The sequence below is a fragment of the Psammomys obesus genome, unplaced genomic scaffold (assembly GCF_907164565.1).
Source record: "Psammomys obesus unplaced genomic scaffold, mPsaObe1.curated_primary_1811, whole genome shotgun sequence".
In the NCBI taxonomy this organism is placed as follows: Eukaryota; Metazoa; Chordata; class Mammalia; order Rodentia; family Muridae; genus Psammomys; species Psammomys obesus.
In genome coordinates, this window is record NW_026590062.1 from 1874578 (window position 1) to 1898583 (window position 24006).

The 24006-nt window shown below is 54.6% G+C and overlaps 1 long non-coding RNA gene across 2 annotated transcripts in view; it reads right to left on the bottom strand.

Moving 5' to 3' along the window:
* Positions 1-10497: 10497 nt before the first annotated feature.
* The window catches only part of LOC129675807 (uncharacterized), a 14445-nt gene continuing 936 nt past the window's right edge, over positions 10498-24006 (bottom strand). The window contains exons 2-6 of one of the 2 annotated variants that reach the window (XR_008719991.1): positions 20438-20569; positions 19791-19913; positions 18126-19077; positions 17842-17940; positions 10498-17437 (exon numbers count right to left, since the gene is read on the bottom strand). This is a non-coding gene — a long non-coding RNA (uncharacterized LOC129675807). The remainder of the gene's footprint in view (positions 17438-17841; positions 17941-18125; positions 19078-19790; positions 19914-20437; positions 20570-24006) is intronic. The other variant, XR_008719990.1, reaches the window with a different exon arrangement.

Genomic DNA, 24006 nt, shown 5'->3' on the forward strand with positions numbered 1-24006 from the left:
GTGTGTGTGTGTGTGTGTGTGTGTGTGTGTGTGTGTGTGTGTGTGTGGTTTTTTTCCTTCTTGTTGTTTTTGAGACAGAGTTACACTGTGTAGCTCTGGCTGTCCTGGAATTCACTCTGTGGACCATGCTGGCCTTGAACTCACAGAGATCCGCCTGCCTCTGCCTCCTGAGTACTGCACTGACCTCTTCACTTTCAAGTGGTTAAAATGGGGCCTAGAGAGAAGGCTCAGCTGGTGAAGAGAGAGCACAAGGATGTGAGTCAGATCCCCAGAACCCACAACAAAATTTGAGTTTTTGCAGGCTGTGTCTGTAGATTCAGCATGCAGAGGTGGAGGCAGGAGGATCACTGAGACTTGCTGGCCAGCAAATCTTGTCAGAGAAGTCTCTGCCGCAAAAACTAGAGAGCAGTGAAGGGAGATGTCTGACACTGGCCTCCGGCCTCCACATGTACACACACACACACACACACACACACACACACACACACACACACCATCTCAGTCTTCAGTTGCTGCAATGAATCACCATGACCAAGGCAACATATAGAAGGAGTTTATTTTTGCTTAGAGTAACAGAGAGTTACAGTCCATGGGGCAGGAAGCATGAAATCCAGTGGCAGACATGGCACAGGAACAGGAAGCTGGAAGTCACACCAGGAACCACATGCATGAAGCAGAGCAAGAAAACAGGAAGTAAGCTTTTAGTCTCAAAGCCCAGCCCCAGGGACATACTTCCTCCAGCAAGCCCACACTGCCTAAACCTCCCCCAGACCAGCACCACCAACAGGAAACCATGCATTCAAGTGCTCAAGACCATGGGGGACACTTCTTACTCAAGATGTTACGGGTGTCATAGGTGAGGACTAAATTTGTCCTAAAACCCTCTTCCAACGAATTGACTCAACAGCACATAAAAACCCACTTCCAACAAAATGACTCCAGAGCACATAAAAACCCGCTTCCAACAAAATACTGAGAAGCACATAAAAACCCGCTTCCAATGAAATGAATCAAGAGCACATAAAAACCCGCTTCCAACGAAATGACTCCAGAGCACATAAAAACCCGCTTCCAACGAAATGACTGGAGGTCAATGGGCATACAGTTCCCGTCCCGCCAGGCAAACATCTTCTAGATGGCTGACATGCGGCGTGGAACCTGCTGTCTCCAGAGCTGTACTGGACGTGCACGGTGTGCTAGGTAGGTACACACGCCCCCAAAGCACAAAGAAACCATGAGGTGAAGCTAATCTGTGAAGTGGGCATGTGCTTGGCGCTCCCATGGTGAGGACAGCATAGTGGGACAGACTGACTGACAGACAGACAGGGGTGCTCCGCGTTCCCTCTGGAGGAAGCAGTGTTGGGGCTGCTGGGACTCTGGCCAGCGCCCCTGTCGGTACTGTTCCTGTGGTGGAGGCATCATCACGAATGGCTTGTGGATGTTGAGCTTAACTCAGTCACCAGCGCCCAGCCTGCTCTGGACACTCCTTAAGCTCTAAATGATTGGGCCACTTCGGGTCGAAGGAGCAGGCTCGGTCTGGTTCACTGACACAGGGGAGCTGCAGAGAGCTGTCATATAACCAGGAGAGGGAGGCAGAGCTCCAGGAAGCCTGCATCTACCCTGCTCTCGGGCAAAGAACTCAGATGGAGGAGGGGAGTGTGCCAGAAAACCCATGTTCAGCCTCTGTGGCCTCGCCATCCTCTCCCAGGCTCACCACCATGGGATAGGGAGGGAGAAACTCACTGAGGCCCCTGAACTGGCCCAGCGGGATCCTGTCCTTCCTGCTTCATTCCAACGTCCCAGTGAAGACACTGGCCCATCAGTAACTCCTACTTCATCTGACCAGCGGACCCACAAAACATTCATTGACCACGCCTGGAACGGCTTCCATTTCTGTTCCCATGAACAGCCCTCAGGGTCGGGGCCATACTGCATCAACATGGCAGCCCCTACTGTCACAGTGTGGGTCTCTGGGGAAGGGCACAACAAACCGTAAGCAGATTACAGAGTAAGCGTGACATCACACTGGCTCTTCAGGAGCCCAGAGTCCCAAGAATGTTTTACTCAGGCACAGCCAAATCCAACCACCTCCCAGGAAAGGTCAGAGAGGCGGGCCTGGAGAGTACCCCCAGGCACTGCTCTGGCTGCCACCCCAAAACTGTCCCAGGTCCTAGCGAGCCAACAAATCACTACTACTATTGATGCCAGCGCCAATCCACCTGCTCCTGTCACAAGACATTACTTACTGCCAGGGATAATAAATCCCAGGGTGTAGAACATGCTAAAAATATTAATCTACAAGTGAAAATCATTTTAATTGGATTTCGCCCTCGGGGTCACGTCAGGGGCCGGCTTTCAATCAGACGCGTCCAGTCAGCAAAGCAGGCCCCAGCCCTTCCAAATTGAAACCATGATCGGCTCGCAGAGGTTAATAGAAACGGTGGGAAATAAATAGGTTATCGATCGATCATAACCATCAGCTGGCTCTGCTTTCATCCGTGACCCGGCCCGCCCACTCCCACAGCAAACTCCGTTAGCATCTGACTACAGGGGACTCTCACAGCACTGTGTATTGATAAGCAGCTCATGCCTTGTGGGTGGAGATGGTTCCCAGGCGCTGGGAGCACAGAGGTGGAGCGAGACCCGGTGTAGAATGTGGGGACTTTCCATGAGGACGGGATAAAGCTCAGGCCCCACATCCCCGCCTAAAACCTTGTTTATTCCTTCAGCACACATCCGCTGGGCATGGCCTTCCAGCGGGGGCATCGCTCAGAAATCAGTGGCACAGAACACCTGAGCCCCAGAACTCGTGGCAAGTGGTCTCTCTCTAAAGAGGCGGAGCCTTGCTCACTCTCTGCTGTGGGCAAGTTTCTGGAAGAGGGTTACCAAGCCCTCATATCAGTGACTTTTTTCCAGATATCTCACAGGGATCAACTCAGGGGCAAAGGGATTTCTTTGGACTCTGGGCTGGCGAGGCTCTTCCCTACCTGAGGGAGACTCAAGAGTGAGGCCCCTTGGAACTCGGAGGTAAACAAACCCACAAGCCCCAGGAAGCCGTGGGTCTACCAGTCGCCCAAGGCCACTCCCCAGGGACCCCTACAAACTCACTGGTCCCCTAAGCCGGACTTTGCACACAGTGGTCTCTTTGGTCTGTCACTAGTGCCCTATGACATCTGTGGTGAGGAGATCTCTGTTCACAGCCCCATGGGAAAAGCCATGTGTGGCTGTGTTGGGACTGAAGGTCGGACTTGGCGGGTGGGGGTGGGGCAAGACTCATGAAGACGTGGCAACCCCATACTCTTGTCCCAGCTCCACTGGAGGCAGGGGAAAAGGTAAGTTGAATCTCCGTCATGTCCAAGGTGACCTTGAAGTTTGCCTCACCAAAGGTCACTTTTAATGGGTGGTGGCGGTGTGCCACCAGGATGGCAGTCACCATCAATCCCTGCCCTTCCAGCCTGCCGGAAACACAGATGCATAAACCATCAGGAGAGACTCCCTCAATTCAAACATCCCTCACGGCACAGGCAGGCATCCTTCACTGGCCCCTGTCTTCTTGAGCCAACAGCGAGTCCATGAACATGGGGAAACTGAGGCTGTCAGGGAGCAACTTGCCAAGGTCACACAGCCAGAGCATCTGAATGAGGATGCAAATCCCGTGTCCAGACTCCATGAGGCTGTGATTACCTCAGGGGAGGACAGGGACCTCCAGAGTGGACAGGGACAGTGAGTATGAAGAGAGACAAGGTTAACAAGCATCATAGCACAAACCCATGACCCCCACACTCAGGAGACTGAGGGAGGAGATTAGTTCAAGGTCAGCCTTGACTGCATAGCAAAGTCCTGCCTCAAAAGAGACAGAGGAGAAAAGACCAGGTGGGTCCCAAGCTTTTGACTCTGTGACATTGACCTTGTTGACTGCAAAATTCACACTTGAAAAGGGTACAACTGAGTTACCAAAATATCATAAGACTATCTCCCATTTTATATGTTTGGGTTTTGGTGTTGGGCTGCATTCGTAGCTATCATGGGGCACTCGGCCTGCAGATGGAAGGCTGGACAGATCTGAAAGAAAAACAAAGGTGAGAGACAACAGGGCCGCTGTGGAGGAGATGGAGCCTGTGAGGAAGGTCTGTCGTGGTGGTTGTCTTCCACCCAGTCCACCGAAAGCACCTCCTGGCCTCCCGCTCCTCTTTCATTTCGTAGCCCAAGGCCTGATGCACTCACCCACTGTGTTTTCTGCAAAGGTGCTATGGCTTCTAGACACACTGAGAGTCAAACAACTCTATTCACGCCTCAGTAGGCTCTGGATGACTCAGCCCCACTCACCCCTCAACCCTCACATCTTAAGTCTCTTCTCATCTGGCCTCATTGAGACCCCTCTGTCTCACCAGATCCATCCCCACAGCGGGATTTGCCCTGGCTGTTTTCTCTGCTGTGATGAAACATCACAGCCAAAGCAACTCTGGGAGGAAAGGGTTTATTTGGCTGACACTTCCATATTGTAGTCCATGATCAAAGGAAGTCGGGACAGGAACTCAAACAGGGCAGGAACCTAGAGGCCATTGCGTGTGCTGCTGACTGGCTTACTCCTCATGGCCTGCTTAGCCTGCTTTTTTATAGAACCCAGGACCACCAGCCCAGGGATGGCCCCACTAATTAATAAAATGCCTTACAGGCTTGCCCACAGTTGGATCTTATAAAGGCATTTTCTCTTTTGAGGTTCCCTCCTCTCAGATGACTTTAGCTTGTGTCAAGTTGACATAAACAAGTCGACATCACAGAGCTCTTTTCCTCACACTACGGTGTTCTAGAGGCCTCCATGCAGCCAGCATGGTTAGCACTCAGTCTCCATGGGGTTACTACTGAATACTGAAGGTGGGGCCTTTGTCTCTGGAAACCAAAGAAGATAATGGGCCAGTTGGGTCAGTCAGCAGGATGCTGGACACAGGCTTCTCGGGGGACAAAGAAGATAGGCGTAAAAGAGAAGCAAAGACCTTCAGCAGAGGCCTTCATCATGGAGAATGAAAAGGCACTAGATGCTCTTATCAATCCTTCTGCGCCAGGATTCCAGCCAGTGAGGGCACCACAGAGCCACCCAAGCAGAGGTGCCTGGGCCATCTGGGGACACCAGCCAGGAGGTGAGGAAAATCAGAACCAGGAAATGCAATGACATAACCCACTTCGGTCGAGATGGGGAAGAACAATGCCTACCACAGAGAAGATGGCAGTGGGCTGAGGCAAGTCACCAAACCCAGCAGTAAAAAGAGCTTCCTACGGGCACTGTGGCAGCTGCCAATGTAAGAGTCAGGAGCTTGAAGCAACCATCTAGTCTGTATTGTGTATGGACCTGCAGCTTGGGCCAGGACTCAGGGGGGACAGTTTGCTCAGTCCCACACAGCATCTGCTGGGGTGGCTTTCCTGGGGCTGAGGGCAGTGGCTCCTGTGAGTGCAGCTGGGACTCTGCCTGCCCTGAGGACTCCTGCTCTTCTTCACATGGCCTCTGAGCAGCTGCTTCAGCTCCCCACAGCTCCCCATGGTTTTCCATGGCTCCCCACAACTCCCTATGGCTCTCCATGGCACCCCACGGCTCCCCACAGCACCCACAGCTCCCCATGGCACCCCACAGCTCCCCACAGCTCCCCACAGCATGGCGACCATGCTCTGGCAAGTACTTACATGTTATGACCTCAACTTAGAAGCACTGTGCCACTCACCTCTGCTGGTCACAAACCTAGCCGGTGTGATGGCACACACCCGTCATCTCAGGAAGCTGTGTCAGGAGGACTGTGGGTCCTAGTCCAGCCTGAGCTATTAGAGTTGAGACCCTGCCTCCATAAAACAGTCACACAGACAAGAGAGATGGCTTACTGGTTAAATCCACTGGACAAGCTGAACACACATGCACACACATAGATAGATAGATGATAGATAGATAGATAGATAGATAGATAGATAGATAGATAGATAGATAGATGTAATTTTAAAAATCAAAGAAAATGTTATGGTCCTGTGATAAAGGAAAACTGCTACAGCCATTCTTTGGAACGTACAGGATGACGACAACCATTTGGCCATCACACCAGGAACTTCACCCCTGTGCCCTTTGCCTCACAACCACCCCATGAAGAGATGACAGTCTCACACCAATTTACACCCTGGCCTCAGAGTCTCAGCCAAGCGAAGTGGCTTGTCCATTGTGGCACAGCACCTGAGCCCAGGCTGGGCCCTGCATCTTGCTGGCCTCTACAAGTCTCGGCAGTTTTCCCACCACCTTGGTACCCAGCACAGAACTGGTCCCAGGACCCCAGGGAGCTGGCTGCGGGGGAGGGGAGCGGGGACAGTGAAATCAGAGACTGGACTGTGAGAGTCCACCAGAAACTGAGAACCTGGGAAAGTTTTAAGACCCTTGCAGCCTGACCCCTAAGCTAGAAGGGAACGTCTGGAATGAGTCAAGCAGCCTGCGCTGCTGGGAAAATGCCCCAGCTATCCTATACATCCAAGGCCTGGTGTCCTGGGCCTGCTGCCTAAAGTACATTCCTCAGATTCCACAGTCTCTGTGGAGGAAGAGCCTTCCCAGATGGGGCCTCGTGTGTGGAGATGAGCAAGGTGGGTCTGTCCCCTGGTGCCCACCAGGGCCTCCGTCCCCTGAGAAGCTGGGTTTGCTCCTAGGTCAAGTCCCTTGCTCAGGTGAGTCTGTTCATCTGCTTTCAGGCACCAGTAGGGAATGGGCCACTAACAGGCCACATAACTGTGGCTTCACAGACGATCACAGCTGGACAGACCCAGCAAGGGATGGCATGCCAGCTTGCTCGGTGATGTGGTCTCCCAGCACCCGTCTGATCCTCAGCCTGCCCCACTACCACCACCATTCTGCTTGGTTCTGCTGCCAAGAAAAATCTGCCCAGGGCCAGAAGAAACCACAGTGGGGAATGAAGCCAGGCCTGGCTGTTCCCTGCCTGTGAGCTGCAGGCATCCTCTGGCCCTCGTGTCCTCTGAGAGAGGCATGGCTTTGTCCCCATTTTGTAGATGAAAGACTCAGTCCCAAAGCTTGAGATGCACCCCCTGCCTGGGCCTCTCCTGTGCTCAGGGCTCCCCAAGTGCAGGACTCTCCAGTCACCCTCACTCCTCTCCCTCAGGACCACCTGTGAAGGAGACGCCACAGCCACTCCCCTTTATGCCTGGCCACAGGGGTTCCGCCAGATGAAATGGTGGGTGAGGGTGACACAGAACCCACACTCATGTCAAGCCTCCTGCAGGTCCCCAAGGATCCTCAGCAGGGCTGAGCATCCTTTTCTGCTATACTGTGGAGACCAGGGCGGGGCTGGCACAGGGCACAGGATCAGAGGCCAACATCAAAGACCCAAATAACCAACACGGATTGGTCCCAGGGCAAAAAAAAACCACCTTCCCCCAGACAAGAAATGTGGGCACGGGACCGACAGAGCAGCCCAGCTCATCCTCCACGGCCACTGGTCTGCTTGGGTGGTGGTGGTGGTGGTGTGTGACAGCTCCAGCGCAGCCTCAAACTCTATGAGAAGATAGACTCTGAATTTGGGCTGCATTCACCCCATGTGTCCGGCAGCCATCTTGAAGCAGCTTTTCAATCCTCCCGCTCTGTGTCTCCGGGTAAGTTTCTTGCCTTCTCTGAATACCAGCAGCACTACCCCCCTCACACACACCCGAGGCAGTAGGACCAGGGGAAAATCCGATGACAGGATGTCCCGACCATTCAGCCTGAGCCTAGGATCCAGGGAACATTAGCAAAGAGCATATGACCCCTTGTCAACCGAGTAGGAGATGGCCAGGCCTGGAGGGGGAATGGGCAGAGAGAGTCAGTGGGGTCTTGGGAGACTTTGAGGATCAGGGGAGAAGGTTGGGGGGAGGGACACTGTTATTAAAATAACAAGAGGAGTTTGGTAGCATGGAACCTAAAAACAGCGTGCCCATTTTGCAGAGGGCAGTTTCTGGCTTTGCATCTGTCACACGCTTCTGTAGTTTCTGTCTTCAGATGCATTGTTCCCACCCACCCATGCCATACCCCACTCAAATTCCTTAAGCCCTGGGACCCCACAGCTGCCCCCAAAAGCTGTCCAAACCCATCAGAAAACAGGGCAGAGGTGTTGGTGTGAGGCTGCCATCTGCTGGCCACTCCTATGAACTACAATCTCCCTGGCCCAAGCGCACCCAGCATGGGACGCTGGCCGGAGACACTGAACAGGGTCAGAGACCAGCGGCTCCCCACAGGCCACCCAGTGAAGAAACCTACAGAAGCTTTCATTATCTCCCCACCAAACACGTTCTGCTTTGGAGAAGAGCTACTTTCACAAAGCACGGCTTTTGTTAATATGGGAGGGGCCTTTGATTACCGCTGCTGCGGCAAGTCAGTTTCTTATCCGTATCTCACTCAAAGCACCCACGGGACTGTGCGCTCCACACAGGGGCTTCCTGTGTCCCGTGAGCCCCTGGTTGACAGAGACCAGCAGTCAGCCAGGAGGTGTGGGGTCTATGAGAAGATGGCGGTTGGGTCCTGGGTGTGTGGTAGTGCTGAACGGGAAGTCGGACCTGGGACCCAAACAACCTCTGTCTCTGTTGCTGTGAGGTTTAAAGAAAAAAAAAAAAGGTTGCCCCTCGTTGCTGGAAGGAAGGAGCTGTCGTGTGCACAGAGAGGTCAAAGCATGCATTACGGCTCTACCCTCCCAGCGAGGGGTGCCCCCTGTTTGAGGCTGGGTAACAGAATCTAGACAGCCTCTCCAGGACTCACCCACAGGCCCACCTGACCCAGTCTCCCTTCACAGGTGACTCTACAGTGTGTCCAGTTGGCAAACCTCCACCGAGACCCAGAGTGAGGGGTCTCACCTGACTAGGTTGTGAACTGCAGGGGCCACCGAGTGTGGCTGTGGGGGCTCTCCCCGGAGGAACCCGCTGGGCTAGTGGTGTGAGCTGAGCTCGTGGTGCACTCTTGGGAGGCCACTGGGGAGGTGGGTGATGTGTGGCTGGGCCCGGCCTTGCCCCTTCCTGTGGCTCTCCTGCTCTGCTTTCTGTCAACTGTGAGGTAAAAGCCTGAACAACACAGGCCAGCCACATGAGGTTCTGCCCAAGCAGCCAACTGGTGAGAGACTGAATGCTCTGAGACAAGTGTTTCCGTCCTTTGGGTGCTTTCTGTCAGGCGTTTTGTCACAGTGAGGAAAAGAGCAGTGACTATGAGTGGATACGCTGAGTGGGTCATCTCCATCGGTGAGCCGAGGGCCTTGAACACCAGGGGAAGTAGGCCCGGCTGGTTCTCTTCTGTTGCCCCCAGCCCGGTCTCAGTGTCCACACCCTGTTCTCCATCTCCCCAGGACTGCATGGTAGACCTTGAAGGAGGCACCCTAAATGCTGGGGCCTATGGCAGCTGCTTCATCTCGATCTCTTCCGGGAAGCCCTGCTTCCTGGTTCTTCCCGCCACACAGGGCCTGAGACCCCATTCTACCGTCTGGTGGGGCACAGTAGGAGTTCAGTTCACCTCAGGGAGAACCCCAGGACACCTTCACATCCCCCATGGCTGAAGGAGAGTGTGGTCCCTATTGTACAAAGCAGGCAGCTCACAGAAAGTCAGCTCTCCTCTAAGACACAGCATGGTTCTGGCCATGCCCAGATTCAAACTGGTTCCTCGGGAGACTCCACCCAAACTCCCCGATACCAAAGTTCTTAAAACACCCACGCAGACGACTCACTCTAGTTGCCTAGAAGGATGTTCTGAAAGAGATCCTAAAGATACACCTAAGTTCCCAAAGAGAGATAGATGATCGGCTAGTAATGTCTGTCACTGGTGCTGCCAAGTAGAACGGTAGCGTGTGACAGCTATCCAGCATCCCTTCACAGCCAGAAGCCGAGCATCTTCCACCAAGACTCACCAGTGAAGTCTCTTCCACCAAGGAGGTTACATGACAGAAGATTACAGCAAAAAAAGAGCTTGGCTCTCTGTAAACCTCACTCTGGACACAAAAGGAGCAGAGAAAAAAGGGAGAGTTACTGACACTGGTGAAGGCGCATTTGATACCATGGAGCTCTCCCTGGTGGTGAAGATGGCCAAGCAGGTGTGTATTTCAGTTAACAGCACGTAATCTGACACTCCAGAACCTAAGGCAGCAGGAGGATTAGGAGTTTAAAGCCGCTCTAGTGAGATCGTCTCCAAAGTACAAGTGTGTGTGTGTGTGTGTATGTGTGTGTGTGTGTGTGTGTGTGACATACACACACACACAGGATGGAACGACACCCCAGGATACAGATGTGGAGAGGTCAGAGGGCAGCCTTTCCGGGGCCAGTTCTTGCCTTCTACTGTGGGTTTTAGGAATCGCCATCAGGCTTCCTGGGCCACCTTGCCCAAATGTCTTAATAGAAAAAAGTGCTTCCTTCGTTCAGCCGACTCGGGAACACAGCTCACCCTGCCGCAAACACCCCACTAATTGCCCCCTCCCCAAGACATCCCTCCATCCCATAAACCAGTCGCTCGCTCTCCAGTGTGCACTGGTTTTAATAGTAACATAGCATCTTACACAGAAACAGCTACAGGAATGAAAATCCAAAGACCGGGGAACTGTGGCTGGACCCTCGGAAAGATCGTCTTCAATACATCAGGCTTCCAGGGCCTACACTCAGCACCCCTCTTCCCCCACCAGCAGGAACAGACGTGGAACAGACAGCTTTGCCGAACTGGTTACAAAACAATACGCCCTAGACGGAGTCCAGACAGGCTTCACCAGGGCTCCAAACCTGAGCACCCCAAAGCTGTCCTCACTGCCCAGCCCCACCCTGGGGCAGGGCCCACGCTGGCTCCGCCCTCCAGGCAGGCTGTGACCTCCTCAGACAGGACGCTGGTCCCTGTCCACGGGGTCCTGCTCAAAACAAGCCTGAAGTTTAATGGGATGTGGGCTGGGAATGGGGGCAGATGCAGCCCAGAGACAGGTGATGAGAATGAGCCGTTGGAGGCTGTTTCCTCTAGTCGCCTCTCTTTTCTCTGCCTTCCCTCTCTCATGCATGTGCACACAGTCAAGCAAGTACGCACACACACACAAACACACACTTATCGCCATCACCGTCCTCCAGGTCTTCTGGAGGAAACTCACACCTTCGGGGCTTGAGCTAAGCTGTAAGTTTCTCGTTGTCGCCTCTGTCCCCCGGTGAGAGCCAGCTCTGTAATCCCTGCTCCTCTCCAGATGGACGGAAGCCAGAAGCTCTGACCCTGTCTAGAACATGGCGGGCACACACTGTAAGCTCCTCCCTGCCCCACCTGGGCTAAAGCGAGCAAAGGCAGCCTGAAAAGGCCAGCCCTGCCACCCTCCTGGTACCATATCAAGGTTTAGCTGGCGTGATCCCTCTTCCGAGAGAGCCCTCCCTGCCTGCCTCACCTTAGCTCTCCTGATCCCCTCCCCCTGCTCTGTCCTGGGCCCACCACACAGAACTGCAGCCACTGAGGACCAGCTTGTGCCCACACTGGTGCCCTGATGACAGGGCTCTGCCCTGCCCAGCCTCTGCCTCTGGAGTTCTTGGAGTAAACAGCCTTCTCTGGGCATTGTGGGTGAGATGAAGCTGGTTGGCCACCAGAGGGCAGCAACAGGTACATCCCAGCCCTGCCTCCGCGCAAACCCACCTTCCCCAGGGGCTTCTCCTCCATTTCCTCTGTACCTCAAGCCCCCAGAGGCCTACAGGACAACCGGCGGCTATACAGTCAGCACTAAGCCAGCAGGAAAGCAGCTCTTCCAGCACCTATTGACCCAGGAAACCTGTCCCTGAGGCTGCCGACAGGCTCAACCATGTCACTGAACCTCCAGACCAAGCCAGTGAAAGAAGATGCTCTCCTCTTGCCCACCTCAGCCCTGTGTCACCCACAGCTCCACAAGGGTCCCCTGGCCTCATGGTTTTCTGTCTCTGTTCCCAGAGGACTCCCCCTTGCCTTAAGGGGTCCCGGACTACCTGCCAGCCAGTGCACCGACCCTGTGTAAAAGAGCTACCTTAGAAGAGTTAAAGGGAAAGCCTGGGCTATTTCACTAGGGTGTCTAGGGTTGGAGGATTTACAACCCTCATAGATATTTCTGCCTGGAGCTTGAGGTCATACGGCCAGAACTCCGTAAGTCTCCTAAACAAGGACAGGCCCTGGCCTTGGGCCCAGCGAATCCATCAATAACAAGTTCTTTGAAGAAACCAGACAGGTGTCTTAGGCTCCTGCATGCCTCTGCTTGCAAGAACTGAGGCTGTAGTTTACGGAGCTAACAGCTCCTGCAGATTGTAAGATTATGGGATGGGGCCAGTGGCCACAATCTATAGAAGGCTGGCTGTATGTCTGACCTCACCAAGATGCTCAGTAGACAGTACCCTTTCTTCTGGCTGAGCCACACCCCAGCCAGGGTACCACCTTGATTGACATTTGGAATCTCTGACCCAGAGCAGCCATGGGATCTACTCTCCCTAGCTACATTCTCCCCGTATCAATCAAGCTCAGAGCCTCTGTCAGCCAGCCCCTTTCCAGCCATGCCACCATCCAAGCCGTTAGTGGTAACAGTGAGATGTGTGAGACCTGTTAGTCAGGGAGAAGTCCACAGCCATTCATTTCTGCCAAAAGGAACAGACCAGAAAGGCATGAATTAGTCCAGAGGAAGGGGTGGTTCAAGGGAGTCGGCCAAAGCCAGGCCAGGAGCCTGGAGCTCCCCACCCCCCAGGATGGGCAGGGCTGGCAAGTGGTCAGCCACTAGGGCAGCCAGGGAGAGGCAGGGGTTAGCTGGGTATGAGCTAGAGTTAGTGCAGAGGAGCCAGAGGTTAGCCCAGAGAGGCCATAAGCCTACTGGAGGTGAGGCATGAAATCACCCCCAGGTGTGGCCCTGGCTTAGCAGCTGGCGGGCTCTGGGGGAGGCTGGCTGGGGCAGAGGGATGGGCATCAACAGGACAAGGAGCTGGGGTAACTTCCCAGTGGCCCGAGGGCCCCTAGGGTTCTCTTCCAGGCACCAGTTCCTCTGCCTTCCTGTAAGCCCTAAGGGCCTGTGGAGGCGCTTCCCCAACTGTGAGCACCATGGCAACTGGCAGCCTCTGGGGAGGGTCTTTCTGAACACTTCCTGAGGGAAAAATATCCTCACACCTACTTCCTATGTGAAAATGGCCCCAAATCTACTTCCAGTTTGAGATTTTCTGCCCCTCTCGGTAAGAAAGCCTGTCTAGCTGGCTGCCTACTTAAGAGAGCCTTCTCAGACTAAGAGAGAGTCCCTCTCCTCAGGCTTCATGTGGGAAATGCCTGACTCTGCCTTGTGGTTTTTTGGGGAAATGCCCCCCTCACACGATTCTATTTGAAAACTTCTCAATTAGAGCTTCCACATACGGCTTGCCATTCCACCGGCTTCAGGTTCAGAGACACACCTTTGAGCTCCTGTACAAGACGGCCGGCCCTGGGAGTTCCTACTCCTTCCTCCCTGGCCTAAATCAGAAAGGGCCCAGGCTAGGTAGGGCCCAGAACTACAGGCCCCACGCTGGCTCCCTTGGTCCCATCCACTCCTGGTGGCAACCAGATCTGTGCACAGAGGACAGAGGTCATGCTCGGAGCGCAGCGTCCCACATCCACAGGACAGCCTCCTCCTCCTCTTCCTCTGGGCATCATTAATAGAGCTGTCCCCTGCCTCAGATCTGGCCTGGTCAGCCTGGGGACATCTGCTTGCCAAAAGGAGGGACCAGCCCCCGGGAGGCCCAGAGCTCGGCAGGGCTGGGTTAGTAAGAGAAGAAATTGGTTAGTAGGGCCGTGTTAGTAGATCAGAGCACAGCACCAGCGACAGGTCTGCAGACACACACAGGAGCCACTAGAGAGAAGAAGGCAGCGGGGGGCCGTTAGTTCCTGGGCGGCAGGGTGCGGGCAGGGCACCCCAGCGTTAGACAATTAGTAATCAAAAGAGCTGCCTACAGGGAGAAAGCTGGCAAGAGGGGAAGAGACGGTTAAGGATCCAAAGCACGTGTCTGCCCCAGGCAGAAGGGTCTGTGTGCAGAACACCCGAGATCAGGGGATGGGCACATCACCCAGCACCCTGCGGCCTGCCCTCGCCATGTTTTGGTTTTGGTTTTTCCATTTTGAAGTCCCTGCCATTCGGCCACACTTTGGCTGCCTCGCCACGGTCATCGAGGGAAGTAGGAGGATCCCATTCCACCACGGAGGGAAAGCGTCCCAGAGAGGGCAGCAGCGAGTGGCAGAGTTGGTGAGTCTCCTAGCATGCCCTGTCCTGCAGGATGAGCCTGCACATAGACCCCAGCCGCCAGGCAGGGCCTTCCAGAGCCTTGTCTGCCCCGCCTCCCGGCCTCTGGGAAGGCCCCTGGGCTGCCAAGTTAGTAGGGTTTGGCTGCTGCGGGGTTAGTAGGACATGCTCGGGCCAGGTTAGTGGATTAGTCAGTCGACAGAAGGGCCAGGCGTCTCCTCGAGGGCTGGCAGGCAGGCGGGCGGGCGGCAGAGTCCTGGCCGAGCCCTGGTTTGGTTAGTAGGTTAATCACACCATGCAGCCTTCCCCCGTCGCCCCCACCCACCACAGGCCTCCTGTCCTCACCAGCCTGGGCATGGGGCCTGACCAGGGCAGGGGGTCTGTCTCAACACCCCTCAGTACCCCCACCCCCCCAGGAATCAAGCCTGACCTCAGTGACCCCTGCTGGAAGCCCAGAGCTTCTGGCTCTAAGCTGTGGGTCTCAGGGTCCCACAAACACTTCAGCTCTGCTGAAAATGTGCCCTGCTCATCCTCAGTGCAAACCCCCTGCCTGGTTGTGGCCAACCCCTTCCCAGAAGCATTGTCTCACACGCATACATGCCTGTACACACACACACACACACACACACACACACACACACACAATCTCAGTATCTTTCGACAAAACATCTTACCTACCCCACCCCACCCCACCCCCACCCCGAGCTGCCATGCTTGGAAATGGACATCTCTTCCGTCACCAATTCCCAGGTCTCTGGCTGCTCCCACCGCTGGCCTGCCCTGCCCTCCTCTACAAACACTGCAAGGAAGCGGCCTGAGTCCTAAGGCGAGGTTTGACTGCCCCCACCGCAACCCTCCAGCTTCTCTTTCCATCCAGGCAACACCAGGCCACCTGAGTACGGCCCAGCCATACCACCTATCTATAGACCTTGGCATTCCTAAAGCTCAACCTGTGTCTCCCGGCATTCTAGACAATGTTTGGTAAGAAAAGAATTCTGTAGCCAGCCAAGTCAGGAGTAATTGCTTTGTCCATCTACCCCGCCCTGAGTATCCGAAGCACTCATTCGCGTTCTCAAGGTTCTGGAAAGTCCTGCACTGCTTTTAACCTACTTGAGTTGTGCTTTAATGTCTTCCCAAAAGCACTCAGCTAAGCCACACTCTTGTCATCCTCCAGTCGGGTCAGCCTGGCTAAGGAGCCTCTCCAGAGTGCCAGAGCTGAGGGTCTGCCTCCCCACCAGGCCCCTGTTGACTGCCCGTTGTCTAACCCTTCCTGGGGATAGCTTCTCTCTGAAGTTGTGAACGTCTGAAGCACGGCTGGACAGCACCTGTATTTCCCAAACCGGCTCACAGAAAAGAGGTAAAACTGACTCCATGCTGGTAGCAGGAAACAGGGTTCCTCCCCTTCTGGAAAACCTGGCAAGCCTACAGCAGAGATTGGCCAGTGCCCCAGACTCCTCAAGAAGATGGGAGTGGCCTAGCCAGGAACGCCTCCAGATCACAACCTGGCTGCACCCTAACCCTAAACTCCCTAAACTCCCACTGGACAGAACTGTAGGTAGGAAGCACCTGCTGAGAGCCCAGCACTGACCCAGGCACAGGACCTCCCTGAGAGCTACCTGGGCCACCAGGACAGCCTAGGGCCCAAGTGACAAAGCGGAAATCAAGGCTGGTAGAGGCAAGGTGACTTGTACAGCAAGACCTGAGCTGGCTCTGCTCTGGCTACAGCCACCACGTCCCCGAGACACCTGGCACAGTGCCTGCAACTGTCTGTCTTGCATTCATCTGCTTGTCCCTATGTGAGGAATTCTGAAAGGGAGATGGCTTTGGCCACTCCTGTTTGTGAGACCACCCTGCCAGAGTCCTCCCCACCGCCAAGAGGGACGGGCCAACCCACAGCCCCTATGTGAAGGCCTGGCGAGACAAGCCCATCATGGCTGTGCCTAAGCTCAGATGAGGTCCTAAGCCTGGGTCTTGAAACAGCAACACTGTCACCCTTATGAAACGAATCCTTGAAGCCTACTCACTCTGGACACCAAGAGAGGCCCCCTGAGGACATAAAGCTACTGCTGGCACTTGGATCTTGCTCTGCCACCCCGAGCACTGGAGTGGGAGTCTCTGGTGCTGAGCCCCACAGCCTGGGCTGAAAAGTGAATACATAACTCCTTCCCCCAACCCCCATCCCATGAAAGGCTTCCTGTTTCTAGACTTCCCGTCCCAAAGAAGGCCACACACTGCTCTCTTGCTGACTGCAGAACCATCGCCTCCAGGAAGGTGGTGACAGCTGCGGGGACTAGACGGGAGAGAATGCTGGGCCCTGCACCCTGAGCAGGGGTGCAGGAACTGTGTGCCAGCTTCTTCCCTTGGCAGCTATGCAACACAGATGGGGTGCTGCACCCTGAGCAGCCCCGTGTCCTCAGCAGAGCCTCAGTAACCGCAGACTGGGTGCGGCCCATTCTGTAGTGACTGGAGGAAGCTGACGCTGTGGGTCTGCCAGGAACCTCCCTACTGGGTGTCCTTATCTCAGGGCACCCCTTTCTCTTTCCAAGGTCCCTTCCTGTGCTAGACAGCACAGGAGCTAGCTCCCAGGCCAGGACTGTCTGTCTGTCTCCTTCCCACAACTAGCACGGAGCTAAACCTCACCCAGAAAGCACCCAAACAGAGCCATCATTCAAGCAGCAAATTGAGGAAAGAGAGACAGACAGACAGACAGACAGAGGGAGAATGAAAGGAAAAACAAGCAAGCAAGAAAGGACGAAAGAGAGAGAAGGAAAGAAAGAGAGAAAGAGAGAGAAAGAAAGAAAGAAAGAAAGAAAGAAAGAAAGAAAGAAAGAAAGAAAAGGAAAGAAAGGACAAACTTTGGGCTCCTCCTCAGGAGCTCCTCCCCCATGCCCATGGAGTCCCTACCCTACCCACAGATCCTTTGAGACAAGCTCCCCCCCCCATTTCCATAGACTGGAGGAGGATTCCAGTCCACATGGGATGAGGAGGAGCCTCCAGGGCCCCAGGGCTCTGAACTGCAGCCTCTCCCACCCCGAGCTGTCCGTCAGAGGCAGGGAGGATCCTAAGCGTGCATCTTCCAGGAATGGCTCTTCTCCAGAGGGCTCCATCCCAGGCACTGGAAAGCACAGGGTCTTCAGGGAGACAAGTTGCTCCCCAGTTCCATGAAGTCAGAATCCAAGGGATCCCCAGGGCTCCAAAGCTGACCAGGGTCTGGAGACAGACTGCAGAGCTATCTGGGGGGTGCAATGAAAGAAGGTGAAGGTGAGGGCACCCCAGATGCCCTAGTCTGTGTCCTGTGCTCCCAACACACAGACAACACATGGGGCAGAAGGGAAATCTTGGGGCATAAATCTTTCAGAATAAACTTAGAGAGCAAGTCATTAAAAAAAAAAAATAGCAGATGGGAGCCACGCAAAGATGAGCAGAAAGCCAATGACTGGTGGCCCAGAGGGACCCCAGGTGGCCAGGGTCCAAGGGGTAAAGTGCAGTCGGGAGGAGTGGAGACCTCCAGAGTCCCCAGTGGCTTCAGCTGACGCCCTGTGTACACCCCTACACACACACACACACACACACACACACACACACACACACACACACCACACAAAGAGACGTGTATACTCCACAGGACTGAGCTCACCCCCTTGCTGAGCTGTGGTGAGGCACATTTTTCTTACTTGAAGATCTCGAAGGATGGGACCATGTCTCTGTCGTTCACCCCTAGACACCCAGCATCACCCTAAAGAAGGTGAGGTTCATATCCGTGTGAGAGCATGACACCCCCATAGCCTCCACGGGGGGGGGGGCATATTCCCCACTGAGGCCATGAAGAGCACATCTGCTTCTGGCTTCCTCAGAGGCAGAAGGGAACATGAGACAGAGGACCACCACCCTCCTAGAAGGAAGCACACCTCTCATCCTTACCTGACATCCTGGCAGCCGCAGCTCCTAGCTCCTCCCACACACAGACATCACAGGGCGACTCTGGAAGACACAACAGCCAACCCCCAAACAGGAGAGGACCACTCCCAAGCCCTGCCTTGGCCCAGAGGCCATCTGCCTCCTCCTTCCCTGCCACCTACAGCATCCTTCACCAACATGGGTACATTGTGGGTTCCTGTGTGACCCAGGAAAACTCAGGGCAAGCAGGGCAGCTTGGGGACAGCAGAGGAGGTGCCAGGACTCTGACCTCAGCCCTGCTGTGGCTGCTGGAAGCCTGTGCCAAGCTCTCTCTCTCTCTCTCTCTCTCTCTCTCTCTCTCTCTCTCCCCTGCCCTGTCACACAAGGTTACCATAATGGCCACTGGAGCCACTGCTGGGAGATGAAAGGCTGCCCTTCTGCCCACCTCAGTCCCCACCTTTTAATGACCCTCACAGCGGAGAACATTTGGCAGAGGGTGCGGGGTTCATTCAGACTGCTGCAGTCACCACGGTGGAGGAGATGAGGGAGAACCCCGAATCCCAGGACTCAGGTTTGCTCTTCCCTGACAGCTATGCTACCTCTGTCCTCCCGAGCCCCGGAAGGCGAGACATCTCGTAGCACGCTCTTAACAGCCTGCTGTCACAGGACCCTGGAGCTGAGAGGAGACAATGTGTTCCGAGGGCTGCCCTGAGGAGGTCCCCATGTGTCCACAAGACGACCGAGGAGCCTGTCCAAGCTTACAAATGCCATCCTCGGGAGCCAGGGTCACGGACGTCTATCCACCCTCCCTCTGGGGGGTTCCAGAGCCGACCCTTTCCCATATGTACCTGCAGAGACCATGCTGTTCGCACAGAGGGCTGGTGAAGGGATACTTATCTGCAAGGCGGCTTTGCAGGGTGTCTGTGACCTTCCCAATACCCTCCTCTCTTCTGCCACCTGGGAACCGGCCGGAACTCTGCGAATGAACCCACAGCGACCCTGTCACAGGGTGTGGACCCAGGAGCCTGGTCATGGTGAAGGCTGTGGAGGTTCACAGGGAACCTAGTTCCTGGGTCAGGCTGATTCAGTCTCACAGCATAGAAAGAAAGCTGTGGGTTTGGGAGCCAGATAAAGCTTTGATCAGCTTTAACTGCCAGACCCCATGTGCACAGTGCACAGTGTGTGACTCTTGAGTTGTTACTCCGGAAGCTTTAGCCTGGATTCTCTCCAATTAATCAGTGACTTAAGTTCAGAAATGCAGACCATGGCTCCCCGGCCTTCAGAATAAATGCAGAAACATGAGCTGCACTCACACACAGGCATCATACAGCCCGGCGGGGACACGCCCAGTCAGGAAGCGTGGGTCCCATGCAGACCCCTGATAAGCAGACCAGCTGCACCACCACACCGTGGCAGGCAGTAAAAAGAACCTGCTCACTGACCCTGGGCAAACCACACAGGCCCAGGAAAGCCAGGCCCAGAGCTTCCTGTGGTGGTGCCATCCTGGAATCCCAGCATTCAGGAGGCTGACACACGGAGGATCATGAGTTCAAGGCCAGCCTGGGCTGAACAATGAGACTCTCCCTCTCAAAAATTAAAAATAAAAACTACGAAGATGAGTAGCAGTTATGGCCAGATTTATACAAAATGGCCCTAAAAGGAAAATGAGAGGGACAGAGAGTAACTTACTGCTCACCATGGCTGAGTGTGGATAGGTTTGGAAGATCTCCTTAGGGCAATGGACATGTGACAATGTCCATTTAACACCGCTGCAGGGGCTTGGCGACCACGATCAAAGTCTCTGGACTGGACCTGTGAAACAAGAGAACTGCACAGTGATAAGGCTGTACAAGAAGGGGCGGAGTTACCGGGGGTGGGGGTAGGGACTGGGAAGCACAAGCCTGAGGGCAGTCACAGCCACTGGCCTTCTGAAGGCTGAGCCAAGGAGGGGACACATGGGCAAGGGATACATAAACATTTCTTTTGAGGTTTTATTTCTTTCTTAAGCTTTAAAAAAAAAAAAAGTTTTATTTGTGTGACTGTTTCCTATGTCTGTGTGTACGTCCAGGTAGGCATTCTGCCTGCCCCAAACCCCTTTATCTTTGTGAACTAATTTTAAAAAACAAGATAATTACACCTCCATGGGGTTGTTTCCTACAAAAAGATATTTATGCGTGATAAAAGGACAAGAGCTGAGACATTCATGGCCAAAGGAGGTGTGGACTTGGCTCATGGCTCTGCCCCAACCAGCCCACATATGCCAAAGCCAAGACCAGGAGCCCTTTATGAAAGTTTTGACAAAAGACTAGCACCCATGAGACATAGGTCTCTCGTACCTTGAGGTTCAGGAGGCTCAGTAAAGCTGTTGGCCTCTGCCCGCCGCCTGCATTTATGCAAGAGGTGAAGCCTTGCTTTGTCTCCAGGCACCACAGAGAGGTAGTGTATGATGAGAACAGACAGACCTCCAGCTATTACAGAGAGAAAGACAGGGATGAGGGGTGGGTATCCATCTTTACTCTGCACCTTGGATTTGTCTTCCTTTTTGAGACAGGCTCCTGCTCGTAGCCTCAAACTCAGTCTCCCCTGACTTAAGGTCCTCCTTCCTCCATCTCCCAGGCGCTGAGCTGAGCCTCAGTCTCCTGTCCACAGAATGAGTGTGGCATCAAGGCCACCAGCCCTCACATCACAGCCCTCCTTGGTGCTGTAGCTGTTGACAACACAGCACATTCGTGCAGCCCAAGGAATGCACACGGACCCTGTAACGGTGACGAGCTGCCAGGGAGATGGCTGCACTTGAGGTCTGGCTCGGGGATAAAAATGTCTGCTCATTGTGGAGGCCCACAAGAGCCGCTGCACACACTGCTTAGGAGGCGCCCTGGAAATTCAAAGTTAAGTGGAGCTTTCCAGAGCTCTCCAGGGAGCTTGAGCAGAGGACAGAGCACAAAGGAGATCGCCCAGAGATAGATGAGTGGAAAGTAAAGCAAAAGGCAGGAGAAGGGAGCCCAGCTAAGACCGACCTAGGTTGGTCTACAAAAGAGACTGGGGTTCTGAACACAGAGGGGGAGATGGATGAGAGAGACCCACAGACACTGGATATCAGCATGCTTAATGTCCATCCAGGGTCAGCTTACTGCAGCTGCTTCCATGGCCTGAGGGTACCTCCTTAAGTCCTCTTTTTAGGGTCAGGTGACACCATACCTCATCAGTCACAATCACATCCTAGATCCAGGTCTGAACCCTGACTCCAATCTAAATCCCTGGTCACTTTACTTCTCTGGGCTTCTAGTTTCTCACCTCCCTAATATCTAAGTGCAAAGGGTTTTTTTTTCCTTTTTCTTTTTTCTTTTTCTTTTTTTGTCTCCTTGGGGGCTGGGGGAAGAGACAGTGGGAGAGGGGAAGGGAAAGGGAGAGAGTGGGAAGAGAGAGAATATTCCATGCAGCCCAGACCAGCATAGAACTCAGGATGACTATGAACCCCTCCTTCTCCAACCTCCACCCCGCAAGTGCTGGGATCACAGGCGCATGCCACCTCCCAGCTCAAAGCAGCTTTCGTGGTGGTCTTTCGTGGCTGCACCAGGATAAGCTAGGGTTTGTTTTTATTCATCTCCTACTCCACACCCTCGGGGACACAATGCTCATTCCCTTTGGCTCCTCCAGATGGGCCACCTGGCACCTAGAGGGATAGGGACCACCTGCCTCAGCTGAGCCCATCAGGGCAGAAGACAATGAAAGACAGATGTCACCCTCAGTCAGCCTGTGCCCTGAGCTTCTTGACTATTGTTCCACAGGGTGACAAATGAGTCAGGCCTCAAAAGCAGGGACAGGGGTCCTCTGGGAACAGAGGACTGAGCCACAAGCTATTCACTGGCCCGCTGAACCTGCACAAAAGGCCCGGCGCCCCAGCAGCACCCTGTTCCAACAGCAGAAGGTCACCCAGAAGGGCAGCACTGTCCCCACTGAAGCACACAGCCAGACCAAGGCAGGTGCCATGTGAGTGAGCGGGCCCAGATCACTCACGTGTCTGGGTCTGCCCTCAACATGGGCACCCGGCACTGGTTCACAGCCAGCAGCCCTCCACCCCCAAGAACACGGCCCTACACCACAGCTGAAGAGACTGAGGCTGGGAAACTCCTTTCTGACTGTGACATGGCAGGGAGGATTCGCACACAGACCACTGCTACCAGCCCTTCTCTCTCCACCACAACCCGGAGTGGTGTGAACTGGGCCTGGGGAAAGCAGTCTACTAAAATATGGGCTGGTGGGGGAGGGACAGAAGCATCAGGAAAGATGTCTTCGAGTGAAACCCGGACACCACACTGAGTCCTATCACTTGGCGAGGTGAGTTTCCATAAAAAAATGGAATTTTCTCTTATTTTTGCCTTTTCCGGGGCTTCACGATTATTGTTTTATTAAATTTAGGAAGGTGTGTTTTAAGGAAAAAAAATGTAACAAAGTAATAAATTTTTAAAAATTGAGGTGGGGTGCAGTGATGTAGCCCAGGTTAGCCTTGAATCTGCGATTCTTACAGTGACATACAGTTGTGCTTCTAATCCCAGTCCTTGGGAGGCAGGGGCAGGTGGACCTCTGTGAATTCCAAGCCATCCTGGTCTCCATAGTAAGATCCTACCTCAAAAACGTGATCCTCCTGCCTCAGCCTCCCAAGTGTTGATATCATCTGAAGGTGACAGGCGTGAACAGACAGCCTGGTTTTTGCATGGTCCTCCTTCCTCCCTGTCTTCCTCCCTCTTTCCTTTCTTCCTTCCCTCCTTCCTTCCACAGGGTCTCACCACATAGCACTGACTCACTTTGCAGCCCAGGCTATTCTCAAACTTGCCGTCTGTCAGAACACCAGCGTTGAGACTGCCAAGGACCATGCCTGGCCAACACTCATTTTCCCATGCAAGGTAAGAGGGATTGTCTTCAACCTGATTCCGGGAACTTCTTTGGGACCCTGAAGATATCAAACGCCACCCCACCCCACCCCGACCCCCGTTACAGGGTGATGAGACGGGCTAAATTTTCTGCAAGGTCATCGTAGCGCGGACTTCAGACCCATCCTCAAGAGCAAGGGAAATAAAAGGACAGAATGTGGAGTGGGCAGAGGATGCACAGAATTAACATATAATTATTTCAACAGGAAATCAACCAAACCCAGGGTCGGGTGAGTTCAATGCCCTCCCGAAGTAGGAAGCAGAAACACATTTGCCTCCACCGCTGTTCGGTTCTGAAACTGTGGGGGCGGGGGGGGGGCGACAGGGGGCCCCGAGGACGGTGTTAGAGCCCCAATAGACCACCCCCAGCCCCCAATCCCTACCCCTTCCCCCCCCAGGAGCGGGAGCGATTCTGAGCACCTCCAGATGAGCAGCCCCGCCCCAGATGTGCTGACGCAGCGCGGGGCCACGTGGCGGGACACCGGCTCACTCGCGGGGAGCCCCGGGAGTGCGGGGTTACTCATCCCTGTCCGGGGCTCTAAGCACCCGGCGGCGCCTCCTGGGAGGCAGCAAGGCTGCGCCTAGCTCCGGGCGACGCTGGCGCTGAGAAAAACAAACCGGCTGGCAGCCAGTCCTTGCTCCCCGCGCCCCTCCCTGGAGCAGGTGGGGGCGTTCTCCTGGCGCGACTCCGCTCCGCAGTGGGGGGGTGCGCGCCAGCAATCCCGGCGCCGGGCGGCCTGTGCTCGGGAGCCTGGGGAGGGAGTGGGGTGCCCGGAATCCCTCTGTCCAAGAGATAATCTCGCTCGCGCCCGGGCTGAGAGAGGTCTGGACCTTTCCCTCTCAAATCCCCAGCCTCTGCAGAGAACGTCTCAGAGCCCGGGGTGGGGGTGGGGGTTGAGGAACCGAGCTAATGGGTTCTGGGGTCACCCCAGACCGTTTCAGAGATGCCATGCAGGCTTCAGAGTCCGTCGTGT